General features: G+C 40.4%; 1 protein-coding gene across 4 annotated transcripts in view; it reads left to right on the top strand.

Moving 5' to 3' along the window:
- Nucleotides 1–1649: 1649 nt before the first annotated feature.
- LOC135418610 (uncharacterized) overlaps nt 1650–16340 on the top strand; it is a 182524-nt gene continuing 167833 nt past the window's right edge. For 2 of the 4 annotated variants that reach the window (XM_064664074.1, XM_064664059.1), the window contains exon 1: nt 1651–1783. The gene's annotated coding sequence lies outside the window, so the exon portion shown is untranslated. Of the gene's footprint in view, nt 1784–16340 lie in introns of all 4 variants that reach the window. The other 2 variants (XM_064664081.1, XM_064664068.1) reach the window with 2 other exon arrangements.

The following is a 16340-nucleotide window of genomic DNA, read 5'->3' as shown; positions in this document are numbered from 1 at the left end:
TACCAACTATGCAGACTGAGGCATTGGAGTGCAATTCTCACTTCTCAGGGGTTATATATGTGACTAAGTCCCGTAATACTGTGTCATTTTGGACTTTCTTGCATTTCGTCTCAAACTGCTTTGCTTTTATATTATTGTAACATCTAAAGTCTCAGGCAGGGTCCAGCAACCCAGAATGAGAAGGGCAGTTCACAGAGCAACAAGCATTTCCTAATCCTAAGCATTTACAGTCCAAGTATTAGAAAAGAGGTGATAGATAAAAAAAGACCAAGAAAACACAGAGAAAAAAAATCTGAACAGAGTAGGTATGGTACATCAGTAACTCGACCTGGGACTAGATTTTTAATGTGCATTACAGCAATGCAAGTTTTAGTAATATATTATCACTATTATTGCTTTTTTCCCTATTGTTGTTTTTCTGGATTTTACCTAATGTGTGCTGGGCCATTAAAATCTTCATCTTTAAGATGATGGACTGTATCTTTTTTTTTCTGACCACTGAAGAAGGACATGGAAACTTAAAGGAAATACAGGACTAATCGTTGTCTTTATTTCATTTTCCAAATATTTTTCTGGATTGAATAGGACTCTTAAAGTTTGAGTGGATGACTTTATCAAAGTTAATTGTGAGTGGATTGCAGCAGAGAAGAATTGTAAACGAACTGATTGCAACAGAATATCTTGCACAGTTAAATCCTTCAGGCAAGACCTGCTGCCACGAACACCTTTAACTTCTCCCTTGGATTGGGGAGTGAGGTTTGCAGTGACACAGAGCTGTGACAGACACCTTCAGCTACAAATTTACAAAGGTCAATGGAATATAAAGGCAATCTAGAGCATCTACAGTGTGTGCAGTATTAGCTGGTGCTGGCAGTGGACTGTGGCAGAAAGTCAAAGCTGCTTCCCTGGCACACATCTTCCCCAGTTTGGGTACCCAGAGGGAAAGAACTAGTGGGAATTGAACATCCTTCACTGTGCCTATAAGTTGCTACAAGAAAGCATGTTACAGTGGGGGTGTGTTTCAACAGCTAGGTATATAAATCATAAAATATAACAAGGACTGTGTATAATAGTTGGTGTTTTGTAACCCCAGTGACTCACTGTTTCTTTCCTAAGAAGAGAAAGTCATTGGAGCCACCTTCTGTGGCTGCCTGAAAGGCACACCTTTGCAGGTCCCACCTGCTGCTCTTCACTTAGCACTTGATAAAAATCTCTTCTCTTGCTCCTCTCTCCTCTAACCATGAGCCAAGAAGCATTCTTCTGTCACTGCTGGTTCCATGTGCCAGGTGGATGGACATTGCAGGAGATTTTCATCATACTGCTTATCAGCTACTTCTACTTCATGACACAAATATCTTCTCACTCTCAAACCCTCTGGGAGAAATTACCTTTAATTAGTTCATTCTGTGTAGGTTATCCAGATACACTCTTTAATAGCAGTGCTATCACATTTATTTCCCAAGTAGCAGTAATTATGATTGAAGAGAAAAATAAAAAAAGGTTTTAGAGCCCATGTTTAGACCCATTTTCCCACTCTTTTAGGCATGACATGGTGGCTTAGCACTGTTTTCTTTACCAGATTGTTTGTCAGACTGAGTTCTGGAGAAGAGCATTATGTCCCATGGAGGAGCTGGAGAGGTTTCCAGTGCTGACTGATTTGCTCTGGCACCTGATGTGCATGCCAGCAGCCATCTCATCAGGGGGATGTGGACGTCACTGTCACCATAGAGACAGCAAGGAGGATTCAGTTTCAAAAGGTGAAGAGAAGCTGGGAATTAAGAAGGTAAGGCTGGGTCTGTCTCTCAACTCATGAAGGATTTTAAAATGATGCCATATTAAAAGGATGCCACAGTAGAGGAATGCTCTACTGCATATTTATACACATACACTCTTTTGAATAGACTTGGGTGCAAAAGAACCCAATGAAGGTTTTTAAAATAGCCTGCTAATGTTCTGCTTATGCTCCTCCAATTAATTTTTCTTTTACAGGTGGCGTAAAAAAATACTTGAGTTCTGTTTATATTTTATTTTAAGAAGCCATAAAATACTTACTACCTCAAGATTTTCTGTATTGTACAGAGGCTGAGTGAGCTATGATGTGTTATAAACTAATGTTGTTCACTTCTGTTACCTTTTTGTGATCTTCTATTACCTTTTTGTGATCTTCTGTTGTGCTCTAGCAATGCTAAGGATGTAAAGCAGTGGTGAGTGTTGAAAGGCAAGGCAGAAATCAGCCATGAGTCATTGTTTAATCACATGGGACTTTTAAAGCCTGGGTCTATATTGGTCCAGGACAGCTTGCAGACCACTCTCTGCCCACTCTTATATCAGATAAAATCACGCCTCCTGAGGGCTTACCCCATCACTTGCAGATGGGGTAACATACTCAGTAATGCATGGACTAGTTTTAAGCTTCAGTTTGCATGCTTATAATCCCCAGCAGGGTGCTGACCCCAAAAGGATGTTTCTCGTACCTTAGAAGCAAAAGATAACTTCACAGATAACACCACTCTGAGGGGAGTGGTGACAAGGAGAGTGGTTCATCCAGCAGAGCAACAGATGAACTGCTGAGTAATGCCATATAAGCATTACTGCAGAAAGGGTGGTAGAAAGCTTATAGGGACTGATAAAAGACCTTGTCTGCACTGCCGTGCAGTGCTGGATGCCATTGGAGAGGATGGGGCTGGGTGCATGTTTCTGATCTTGGGCCAGGGATGATCAAAAGAGCCCTTGAGCTCCTCTTGTCTCTGCCCAGCCCACCACAGCTCCAGCAGCAAATAGCCACAGCACAGCAGATTTTTTAACCATGATACGCTTGACTTGACAGCTGAAGGAAGTCTGGCGTGGGAGCCAAATCTATTGGCTTTGTGTCAGCTCTGGGGTATCTTTCCTGTTTTGGGAATTCCCCACTGGGGAGAGTACCACTGCTGTGTGGATCAGAGCTCAGATCTCAGCCCCTGGGGCTGTCCACTCTGGGAGATGGTTTTGGCAAGGATAAGTAATTTTTGCTATTTTTAAGTCTCTTTGATTTTATAAATAGCTAAGTGACAAGTAAAATTTTGGTATTCACCCTATGGCTGAATTTTCTGCAGGGATGTTTGCATGTGTGCGTAATACCATCTGTATTTATTATTCCTATTGTTGTCGTCACTCACACGTTTTCTGCAAACAGAACAAAAGGCAGCTCCCTTTGCAGTCAGCTTATGGTCCAGCTGCTGTGCAAAGGCAGTGGAGGGCACAGAGAGCGCCTGGGGGGCACAAGGAATCCTTGAGATAACATTGCTTGGGTTTCTCTTGTCAGACCTCTACAAACCATGATAATACACGTAGGCTTCATGCTAATAAGAGGCAGCTAGGGTGTATGTGAAGAACTGAACTGTCTATTTACATGCAACTGGGGGTTGCATTTTTGGGGGTACCACTGTTGTGACATGTAGCTGGCTGGCTGATTTCTGTAACAAACTACATTTTTAACCGATTTTATCTGATGACTGCTGCAGAATCCTGTCTACCCAGATTTTAGTAATTCACCTTGACTTCTGTTTTAGGAGCCTTCTGACCAAATTGATCTTTGGTATCAATATGAAAATCTGTGCTGGTGAACTTTCAGGTTTGACTCACTTTCTGGGATCAGCTTATATCTTCAGTTATGGTGCACTCTCATCATTAATCGTTCGATCATGCCTTTTAGGAGAATAGAAATTGTGATTATGTTAGATTCAGAATTCATCCAGTTCAGGTCCCTGTCTCCCATGGTGGTGGTCTCCAGCTGTTTCAGAGAAAAGAAAAAGAAATTCTGTGTTAGACAGGAAGTAGACAATCTGTTATTCTCTCTAAGCTCTAATAGAAACTTTGCTTTCTTCAACAGACAAACCATTTTCCAAGAACCTGATTACCAATTAAGATTATTACAAAGCCAGATGTTAAGAGAGGAGTTGGATACCAGCATTATCTAGGGGATCTGATCCAAAAGGTTTTACTGATGTTGAAGCCACTTCTGAGTGACAGCAGAAGGAGAAGGACTGGACATAAAGATAGGCATGACATCCAGCCTAGAGCCCTGAGCTTGGCATATTCAATCAGTTGCTCCTTGACTAGAGGGGCTAATTAGACACTCCTCTGCTTGCTCATCCCCTACAATCTGCTCTTGCCATAGCACGTATATGCTTTATCTGCTGGTAGGAGAATTGAAAACAATACCTATTCTAGTAAGCACCACCTTTTTTCCCCTGCTCTTGTAAGTGGTGTGGGTAATATAATTCCTCTGCTATATATAATACCCCTCCTATAATGCTTCTCACTTGACAGCATGTGTGGTCAAGACCTTCATCTGGAAATTATATAGTAACAAAATATTTTTTCTTGCTTCCTACAGCAGAAATATTTATATGCAGCAGGTTTATATCGTAGTCTTACGAGATAGTACAAGAAGTAAAGCAACCGCAGCTATCCTGTTTGTGGTATTATTCTGCAATATTTTCACTTCTTCATAAGATTTCCTGAGGTTTTCTTTGGCTCAGGCTGTTATGACTGGCTACAGTTGTGTTTTTGCTTTGAGGATAAGGGAGTTCTTGTCTGCCATCATGCCATTGGGTTTGTTGGCATATAGTTAATTTACCAATTTGTGTTGAAAAGGTAAGCCAAAGATAATGTGATAGTGATGCTGGGCATGATTTCAGAATATAGAAATGTTTACTCACTGTCAGCATCTAAGGTGATCATAGTGATTATTGCCCCAAATTAGATATCACTTCCTTTCTACACACTTCCATACGACAGGTTATACACTTGGGTTTTTCCAATTGCCTCTGAGTTCAATTCTTCAAAGATACTTAAGATACTTACAAGACTGTTTATTTTCAGCTATGCTCATTCTATAAGAGGATGAAAGAGACAAAATAACTGTTCTGAGTGCTTGGTGTTATCGTGAGGGTATGCAATCTCTTTTTACATGAATCAGTGGACTTTGGGGTGTTTTCCAAGTGTGTCTGTTGGTCTTTCTCTCAGATTGGGCCCCAACCAGCAAGGATAAATTTGCAGGCAATCCAGCCAGGATTTTTCCATGTGATAAAGGGAAAATGATGAAGAACTCTAAGCTCTGAACAGATGACTCAGTGTCTCTGGTGCTGAGTTAGACCTATCACTGTATCCATTGCAGAGGCATGCAGTCCACACCCAATTTCATCCTCTGCCCACACACAAATGTGTCATCTATCTGTGCATGACTGAAGTGCTCATATCAGACACATTTACCTGCCAAAATTGTGGGAACAGTCCTAAAAGGTTATCTGTTCCCAGCTCTTCAAATATTTCTCTCCTCTCCGATCATTCTGTCCCCTCTTTGAAGTTGTTTCATCATCTGGGGGGTCCACTCGTGCACGTAGGTGCATATGGGAAAATTGTATTTGAAAAGCCATTTGTGAGTCATGTCAGTCTAAGGAAAATTAGTGCAAGGGACCCAGTAAGCTAAAACAATATAGGGAATAGAAATGGATCATCTTGCTTATTTTAGATATAAATATTTTCTCTTAATGCCAAGTATTCCATGAAAAGATTAGTTCGGATTAGTGTAATTGATAAAGGAATATGCTCTTTGTTTCCAGGAATAGCAGAGGATTAAAATGTGGATGTATCTGTCATCCATATGCAAGTCATGCTAGAATGAGTACAATTTTATGAAACTTAGTGCTATGAAATTCATTCATGTTCACCACACTCTGTAAGAGAGGCTGTGATATCATCCAACTAATATGAAAAAATTACTTTCTAAGCTAAAGATATGTGGACAGGTATATCTTATGGTTTTATATTAAACTTACAAATATATAAGAGATGTAGCCGTCCATGGCCTTGGTCAAGACTTTAGTATATGCTTGTGTGTATCTCTGAGATTAGGAACTCTAAGCAGGGTTCTGGTTTTTTCTTTTTTTTTTTTTTTTTTTTTTAAGTATAAGGCCCCCAAGCCATCTTTCAGAGCACAGGACATCCAGAGTTTCCTTAGGCAAAATATAATGAGCTTTTGTCTCAAAGCAAAGTGAAACCTGAGGCATGGTTCATGACAAGGTGGTTTCTAAGCTACCCTTGCTAGAAGAGAAAGAGGAGATGTGATCTCCCATCTGGGAAGAATTGTTCTAGGTGTTGCTCACAGACCAATTGCTTTCTAATGCTAAACAGCCTGGAGATGGAGGAAAGGGAGATTTCTTCTGTGGAGACATGAAAATAGGGGAATAGAAATGGAGGCAAAATCAGTTTCCCTATTCTCCTTTACCCCCAGAGGACTAGGGGATCAATGCCTTCTGAGGAAGGGATACGTAGGGGCATTGTATAAGACCAAGATTTAGAGCAGGTATTAAATTTCTCTTGGTTCACGTTCCTTTATCTGTCAGTCCCACAAATTCCCAAAGTAAATTGAAACCAGAAGATTTCGGAGTCCTACTTCTGAACCGAGTCATGGCTGATTCACATCCTGCCTTACCTGACATTGCACAAATGATCCAGAGAAAACAGCGTGATGTGACTGCTCTGTGGTAATTTAAATGAGAAGGATGGTTGCTGGCATGCATTTCTCAACATGTGGTAGAGCAAAATACTTTTTTTTTCAAAACTACCAGCAACGGCCATTGCAGAACAAAGGAGGCACAGGCATTAATCTGGGATAATGATGGACAAGAGGTAGAAGGAGGATCTGAGAAGATTTGAGTCTTCTAACGTGTGACAATTTTTACTGGAAAACCAGGAGCACAGGTTTGACTAGTTCCCAAATGAGTCAATTTTTTGGCTAGTATTTGAGAAACAACTTACAGTATTAATGGCAGCAATACAAAGGAAAGAGAAAGATCTTTATCCTTCATTTTCACTTTGGCTTTAGTTAACTTTTATATATAAAAATATTTAAATATAACTCTGTAAACACACTCTGTGTTGTTAGTCTCTTAGTTGAAATACCATTACATAGGACCAGGAACAAGTAGGAGCAAAGTATTTATTCTGCAAGTGACAAGTGGCGTTCCTCAAGGGTTGGTGTTGGGACCAGCACTGTTAAATATTTTTATTGGCCCCACGGATAATGGGATCGAGGGCACTCTCAGCAAGTTTGCCAATGGCACCAAACTCTGTAGTGTGGTTGACATGAAGGAAGGGATGCCATCCAGAGCGACCTTGACTTGAAAATCTTGAGAGATGGCCCTGTGCAAACCTCACGAAGTTCGACAAGGCTGAGTACCAGGTCCTGCAGCTGCATCAGGACACTCCCAAGCACAAATATGGGCTGGGTGGAAAATGCATTGAGAGCAGCCCTAAGGAGAAGGACTTAGAGGTGTTGTTGGCAAGAAGCTCAAACATGACTGAACAATGTGTTTTCACAGCCTGGAAGACCAACAGCATCCTGGGCTACTTCAGAAGAAGTGTGACCAGCTGATCAAGGGAGGGGATTCTGCCCCTCTACTCAGCTCTCATGACACCAACCTGGTTACTGCGTCCAATTCTGGGCCCCCCAATATAAGAAGGGATCTGTTGGAGTGAGTCCAGATGAGGGCCATGAAGATGATCAGAGGGCTGGAGCACCTCTCCTATGAAGACAGGCTGAGAGCATTGGAGTTGTTCAGCCTGGAGAAGAGAGGGCTCTGGGGAGACCTTAGAGCAGCCTTCCAGTTCCCGAAGAGGCCCACAGGAGAGCTGGAAGGCACTTTTTACAAAGGGTTGTGGTGATAGAAGAAGAGAAAATGGCTTTAAACTGAAAGAAGGTGGATTTAGATTAGATATCAGAAATAAATTCTTTGCTGACATTGAGGTGAGGCACTGGAACAGGTTTCCCAGAGCAGTTGTGGATGCTCCATCACTGAGAGTGTTCAAGGCCAGGTTGGACAGGGCTTTGAGCAACCTGATCTAACAGAAGGTGTCCCTGCCCATGGCAGTGGGGATGGAACTAGATAATCTTTAAGGTCCCTTCCAACCCAAAACATTCTATAATTTTTTGAAATGCAAACAGAGGTTTAACTCAACATGGTGTTACGGGATAATCATTACTAGCAACCTGCGATGTTTGGGGTTTGAAGTACACTCTCTTGAATTGTACAATTGCTGGGAGAAAATGCATTAAAAAAAAAAAAGTCAAAAAGTTTTCCCCACAAATCAGAAACTTATTCTCTATGAGTATGGAATGATGTAGCTCTACTGAAAAATGTGGGTAACAGCCTATGGAGGTTGAAGACCCGGCACAAGATCCCTCTCAACATCCACTTGTTTTCCTCCTGTCACCTACAACTTCTTCATGTAAGAACATGAAAATTTACTGCTGATACAAAGCCCTATCTGATTGGGTTTCATATGGCCTCCCTTTTTATATCCATGATCGTGCAACATGTTTCACACCCACACATGATTTCTCAATTTCCTTCACTGCCCCTTTCAAATATCCTTGTGTTATATAAAGCAGCTGCTTGTGTTTAGTAACTTTCTGTACCTGTAGTGATGTTGGTCTAGGACACTGCAGTAGCTTTTCCTCACTTGGGCATGCTGAGATACAAACTGTGCCCCTGGGCTCAGTGCTGGAAAGTATTCAGTGTATTCAGTATATGCAGTAGCATGATTTGCAGATGGTGTGAAGGAAGCTGCTCTCGAGGCATCTTGTCAGCGTCAAGACTGAACATTCATGGTCCAACCTGAAGCAAATTCTTTGACACTCTGGTATGAAACCAGCTTGTCCCTGTTGCCTGTGTGCCAAAGGAAGCTGTTTCTTAGTGGATGAATAGGGTATGAAGTATAGACTTCACACTGAGACTCATGTAATTACCTTGCATGTTTCAGGAGAACGGGGACTGCGTGTTCCTGGTCAGCTTGCACCCAGATGGGAGCTTATAGGTTGAGATTTTTTTGAAGAATGCCAGATAGGCTCTCTCTTCATTGTAACTAAAGAAAAGATTTTATATTGTTGAAACTCTTTAGGTTACTTCCCTTCTCACCTCAAATTTAATTTCTAAAAATGCCTTTCCCTCAGCACAGGAAACCAATGACTCCAGCAGTTGGGCTCAGGTGCAAGGATGGCGCTGTGAGGGACAACTCAGATCCTGTGCCGAGCCAATTATGCTGGGGCAGAACCTTCCTTTTCTTTCCTGCACCTTTTCCCTGCACTGTCAAAGCAGGTTATCCTCCAGGGAATGGCTTTAGTGCAAGGATGCATTCCCAGTGGCTATTTCAAAATCTAGTCTCTGATTCAGGCATGACAGACTCTAAGGGTTTGAAACAAGTCCCCCAGTCTGGATAGCTTGACCCAGACTTTCCCAGTTTGTATACTCATGCTGTCCACCAATCTTATCAGTTAAGCTTGGGGACATGTCCAAGATTACACAGTGAACCTGAATCAAAGGCAAGAAGTGAATTTGGTCCAAGCAGAATATCTCAGTTCCTGAAATGTACCACCTTCCTGTGATTTTTCTCCCTGGGGAAGGGAGAGGAGGAAAAACAAAACAGTGCTTTTAACACACTGAATGTTGGCATATGCTTTGTTGTGGGATACATGGGGTGGTGAATCTGGGTCCATCTTTTTGTTAATGTGAACCCATCTTTGAACGCTTTTTTAAAGACTACAAAGTGGTTATAACTCTCGTAAGAGGACAAAACAAATACCTGCTGTTTTTGCTGATGGGATGACCAAGAAGACTCTTGTTTCTGAGCTGTCCTGTTGTTTTTCTGTACCGCTGTTATTGTAAATGTCTGATGGAAAAAAAGGAGTCAATACACTGAAGCGTCATTGTTAGCATCATAAAACCATGACCTTAAAGACTTGACATACTTTCCTTCCATGCAAAAATATGGACTTCAGAATCTCTAGCCAAATATCATAGATAGGTCTGGTTTGTTGGCATTTAGGGCAGGATAAAGTTCTAGGAAGTTTATAGTGTGCTACTGAGGGCCAGTACTAGTATGATATTTATTGCTGTCTCAGAGAAGTTGTCATTATTCAGTACAAGGGAAATAAATAAGCTCTCAAAGTTAAAGGCAAGCTTTAATGCCTAGATTTTCCTTATGTGCTGGTTTTGGCTGGGATAGAGTCAATTTTCTTCACAGTGGCTAGTATAGGGCTATGGTTTGGATTTGTGCTGAACATAATAATATAATATATAATATAGAGATGATTTTGTTATTGCTGAGAGGTGTTTGCATAGAGCCAAGGCCTTTTCTGCTTTTTGTACTGCCATGTTGGCAAGGAGACTGAGGATGCATGGGAAGTTGGGAGGAGACACAGCCAGGACAGCTGACCCCAGCAGACCAAAGGGATATTCCATACCGTAGGATATCATGCTCAGTATGTAAAGTTGGGGGGAAGAAGGAGGCTGGAGGGGATGTTTGGAGTGACGGTATTTGTCTTCCCAGGTAACCATTATGTGTGATGGGCCTTGCTCTCCTGGAGTTGGCTGAACAGCTTTTTGCCCATGGGAAGCAGCGAACTCCTTTTTGCTTTGCTTGTGTGTGCAGCTTTTGCTTTGCCTATTAAACTGTCTTTATCTCAACCCATTAGTTTTCTGGCTTTTACCTTTCCAATTCTCTCCCTGATCCTACTGGTGGGGAAGTGAGTAAGAAGCTGCTTGGGGCTTGGCCTGCTGACTGGGGTTAAAGCACGACACCTTATTATTCACATAAACTGACATTCATAGGCTGTTCATCTGATGCAGTTACGTGGCTGAAGGAATTGTGTATGGCCAGGCAGTTAGAGGATGGGCTCCATGTTAAATTCAGCCCATAGTTCTGCAGTCATGCTATTGCAGAAGACTTTTGGGATCTCACAGAGTCCTGCTGGATTTTGCCAGAGGAGTGGCTTGCCCACACACAGCTTACTGCAGCATAAACTCCTCTAATCATCTTTGTTTTGTTTTCTGTGGTCTCGATTACACTGAAACACCCAATAACCAGTTGGAAGAATGGATGTGAAAGATCCATCAGCTTCACTCGTTCAACAGATGAAGATATTTCCTAATCCAGCTCTCCATTGCTCTGGAAGCATCTACAAAACCTTTTGAAAGACAAGATTTTACATTCTTAATTCAGACATTAGAAAAAGGGGGAAGGAGGGAAGGGAAGGGGAAAAAAAAGAAAAAAAGGAAAAAAGATAAGGAAATTTTTTAGGCATCCTTTATTAATCTTAAGAAAGAACAGTGGCGACGCCTTGCTTTTTCAGCTTAAAGATTACCTTCACCGAAGTGTAAAGTGTTAAAAGTAACTATCCAAAGGCTCAAACTTAACCTATGAGCATATCAATAACTTCAAAATCAAGTGTCATTCCTTTGTGATTCATGAGTCAAAAATGAAAAAGAATTAATCTGCCCATTCTGAGACAAAGAGCCTCTTGTAATACAATTTCCAATTGCAACATGCTAAGTCTTGACTAGGAAGAGCACATCAGTGAGCCAGGGCCTGAAAGGGGCATTTTAAGCACTATATTTTGCATTTTAGTACTGCCACCTTTCTGTGAGGTCTCAATTACAGAGGAAAACCATGGGTTTTGGTCAAATGGAATGAAATAGAAGACCTGCTCAAGGTTTCTTCCAAGTTCTGATTTGATGAGGTGTGGTGGCACTGTGCATAACCATCCACTCGCATGCAGATCACGGCTGTGTTAACCCTTTCAACAATCTTCTGAAGTTTGAGGGAGAGATTAAACCTACAACAGTTTAACATAACCTTATACAAATTGTCATTTAGTTTTGGTGTTAACAGTTTAGGAGGTGAATTGACTTTGAAGGGATGGAAGTAAACCAGAGATGTTTATTTTAATATTTTCAGCTATCATGAGAAAAACCCACAAGAAAGTGTCACCTAAAATAAACATGCTATGTAAGTAATGCTTGTCAATCATTGTCCAACCTATCCTCTGTGTTAGCATTGGTACTTCACAAAGGTCACTTCTGCAGTTTCTACCAGCTTCTATGGATTTCCTGAGGTTTCTAGTTGTCCCTACTTTTTGAATGGGACTTGTGTAGTATTGACAGCATACTCTAAAGTTTTTCAGACCTAACATTAGTCTTCTCATTGATTCCAGTGGACTCCATACGTCATTTGACTTCTGCACAGCATCATATAGTCTGTGCTGGAACCATCTGCATTGACAAAATCAGTCTGATCTAAAAAGTTGCTACTTATTAATAGCTGGATGTTAATAGTGCTCCACTAAGCAATCCGTGACCCCCATTGTGGTATGTATTAAACCAGGCCAGCACGGGTTTCACTTGAAGCAAAAGCAGTAGCAAATGGCCACTGGTAAGAATTTTTCATCTGTCAATTATAATTTTTTTGATTCTGTTAAATAGCTAATCCCCAGTCAGTAAATGAACAGGAATGAATTAGGGTGACAAGAAAGCGTATATGATCTCATGTTATAGCAGCACCCTATTTAACTTTGTCTTAAGTCTGCTGTTAACATTTGCATGAGCGAGCCCTCTGCTATTTAGGGTAGAAAAAAATCATGCTGAAATTTCTGGTGGAAAAGAGCTTAGTATTTGAGCCATCTTTTGTACATTTCAGTGCTTTTAGTTTTTAGAGTGTGACTGATCAACAAGTAAGTATCTGAAACTGCTTTCACCTACAGCAAATAAATATCTGAAGCTGCTTTCATCTTCAGCAAATGAGAAAGAGTTCTCTCAAGTCAGGGAAATTATACCAACCTGAAATCACTGAAGAGATATTAGAATGAGCTCCTTACATCCTTAATTTGATATTTGAGGAAAGGAGTGAGGGAGGGAGGAAGGAAGGATGAGGGATCAGAAAAAATGAAGTGTAATCATGTCTTTTAGTTCTGTAGAAATTTTCACACATTCTCTTACTACAAATGTTCTCAGCTGGAAGTGAGTTTATGTATTCTTCTGTTGCGTTCAATAAAGTAATTAATGTGAAAATAAAGTGTATTTTTCAGAATTGAGACATATAAATTACAGATCTCCTTCTCATTTAATGTCTTCCACTTAATATGTAATATGTTTTTAAATTCTCATAATTGTCCAACCCAAACCCTAACTAGGCAATCAATGAACCTGTAGACTGTAGTGTCTTAAATGAGTAAATTACATGCTTTGAATCCTTTTCTGAAGTAGTGAAAAATGCAATATTAAAAGCTATTTTTCGATAGGGTGTGACCCAAAGTAGCAAAAACAAGAAATCCAAATGTCACTCATTCTCCTAACAAAGCAAGTGATGGTCAGAAAACAGTTTCTTCTGGTTCAGTGTACCTACTTCTCAAGTGAAACTGGTTCTTCCAAGATGAGCTATCAAAATGTAAGTACATCACTGAAACCTCAAAAAACTTTTGATTACCCTGTGTGGAAAGGAAAATTCATTGCTTTTTAACTTTCAGACTGTCCCAGCCCAAAACTGAACAAACTTGCTGTAAAGCAGCAAGTTGTACCCCAGTGGGTGAGAAACAAACAGGACTTCCTCACTGTTCTCCAAGGCAGCGAACAGGTGAGAAGACACATTAGGTGTGGACATCCTCTCTGGAGACAGGCTGGACTGCTGCACATGGTAGTATGTCTCCTTTCTGGTTCTAAATCCTCAAGTCTTTGCTGCGTGATACCTCAGTGAAGTTTTTTTTTGTTTGTTCATTTGTTTGTTTTTTCTTTTTAATTAGCTATACCTATTGCAATAGGGAATTGCTAGTACACACTGTTCTAGGTCTCACATTGTTAATCAGTGCAGTTTTTTGCTGTGTTCTGCTGATGGAGGAACATAAATATTTTTCTTAGTTAATGGGACTGACAGTGAACTTTAATGTCATTATGGGGGTCTAGTTTCAGCATATACTTTCTATAATGGGAAAGCTCACTTAAGGATAATCTTTTTCCTTGACGAAGTTTGTTGTGCCCTGGTTGTGGTGGCACAGCTACGTGCAGGACCAATGAAGTGGTTCAAGGTAAATAATAAAAAAGGAAAGTGTTTTGGGGACAGGTATTTTTAACCTGGCTTAGATCTACAGTAATATCAGCCCAATGAGATGGCAGTGAAGCTGCAGCCCAGGGACAGGAATGAATGGCTGGAGAGAAGAAGGGGGCAAAGGGCAGAAACTTATTAAGCTGCTGTGTCACCAAGGAGAACCTGTCAAGGGATTGCTGCTGACTCTTCTACTGTATCAGAGAAAGTCATGCAGAGAGTGTCTCAGTTTTACAGCTACTCCAGTGGTTAGAAACGAGCTGTGGGACTTTTGGACATACCGTTTATCCCAAAATGCAGGAATTTGGAAGAAGTCATGTTTGACTATTCTTTACTTGCTCAAGGTCCTGAGGTAGCTGTTTTTTAGATGTTGTAAATGAAACATTGCTAGCATTTATTTCAAACGGAGATTTGGTCCAAGAACTGAAATCTTGGAGTCAGAATTCCAATTGCTAAAACATGCCAAGCATGCTATTATTGACTGAAAACTAATGGAAACCACTACAGACTTCAGACTGGGTGTGTCTGAGTCTTATCAGCTAACTAGATCTTAAAAACCAAGCTGCAACTCTGTTTGCTTATTAGTAAAAATATGTCTTTATAGAACTTGCCATTTCTAATTAGTAGTATGTGGTATGTAAACAGTGCTGTTAAGTCCGTATCTATTTTGTGTCACTTTCTCAGTTATAAACACTATTACCTCAGTTTCCCTTCATTTGTACTTGGTGGTTATGTCTTGTACCTGACAGAGGACTGCACTCACTGGGTTGGATATATTGATGTACATCTATAGTCAATGTCAGCTGGCACGCCGAGTGATATGAGGAGGAGTAATGTATGAACAAGTAGCCTATGTTGTTTCGTGCTGACACGTATATGACACTAATCCAGAAACTCATGCCAGAGGCAAGCGAAACCACTAGAGGTATTCCTTCTGGGACTGCTCATATGGTATGATTTCTGTCTCTTTGACTGAAAGAAAACTCTACTGGTCAGTAACGGTATTGATATCTGAAGTGGTATGTACGTAACAAGTATATCTTTTACAAGATGCATTTTCTTGTATTTTCCAGTGTATCCTTGCTTATATTCTTGCTTAATTCAGAGAGGAGATCCTTTAACATTACACTTTTATAAATATATTTGAAATTTTGATGTGTGACTAATAAACAACAAAACTGAATTTTTCCTAGTGCAGATCACCTGAGCTATTTGCAGGGAAACTTTCTCAGAAAACTATGCTCCAGTAATTGTAGGCAGATTCCACAAAGGGATTCCCTAATTTCTGATTGTTTTACTTTTCTTTGTAGTAGTAGTAGAAACCAGAAAACGAATGGTAGAAGTTCATGAGGAAGTGCTAAAATCTATAGCTAGTAAAAAAGTGAAGTCACAAAATTAACTAAAACACTTTTAAGAAGAAGTTGGGGCTGCTGTCACAAATATTTACTGATGATATTTTCTACTTAGATTTTTTTATTTACCTTTGCAGATGATGTCTCCATAGATACTACAATGTTTTTTGCACAAGCAAAATCATTCACTGGTTTTGTCTCTAAAGCGGATATATATATATATATATATATATATATATATATATATTAGGATTTCATGTACAGCTCAGTACCTCCATGTAACATTCTGCTGTAATGTGAAGGCCATGTTATTTAAGAATTACAAGTCACAAGACTTTCTGTAATGAAAAAAACCTCTTTTATTTGCTGGTTAAGAACTGGAATGTGGTTGGGAAGGGAGAAGCAAGGACAGTGACAGTGCTGAGATTCCTGGTATCATGATGTTGCATCCAGAGGGGTCTGTAGAAATTCACCATGGCTGCTAGAGTCACGGGGTTAATGAGGAACATTATTGTGCCTGTTTTGCAAGAGGAAAACTGGAGGAAAAAGAGATTTAGGCATGATGATGACCATGAGGAGCTTGATTTTCTTGCTGTGCTCAGTTCCCCAATCCTGCTGCCTGCTACCATCTTGATCTGAGCTGTTTCCAAGCTTTGCAGTGGGCATCTGTGCAAAAAAAAAAAAAAAAAAAAAGAAAAGAAAACAAAAAAAACCTGACAAGAAAGAGTGGGAGTTTGTCATCCCATTCTGGAAAGCCTTTTGTCCAGGCTGGGGCTGGTTTCGCTCCTCTCCCAGTACTGTCAGATGATGATCACTAAAAATTTCAATACTCTCAAACATGAGCCCTGTGAGTTCATCAGGAGATGATTATCCATAAGCAGCTCTGAAGCTAGACACTGAAGTGTGTGGTGCTTTCCATTTGGTGGGAAATGGGAATATTGGAATGGTGGCACAGAAACTAAAATTTGGTATTTGCAACTTCCACAGGAATTACCAGCATGACATGATGTACTGGTTTTGGCTGAGATTAAATTTTGTTATAGTAACTTTTATGGGGCTATTTTTTGGGTTTGT

This window comes from Pseudopipra pipra, chromosome 1 (genome assembly GCF_036250125.1).
Source record: "Pseudopipra pipra isolate bDixPip1 chromosome 1, bDixPip1.hap1, whole genome shotgun sequence".
Taxonomy (NCBI): Eukaryota; Metazoa; Chordata; class Aves; order Passeriformes; family Pipridae; genus Pseudopipra; species Pseudopipra pipra.
This window is presented reverse-complemented; position numbering and strand designations above follow the sequence as displayed.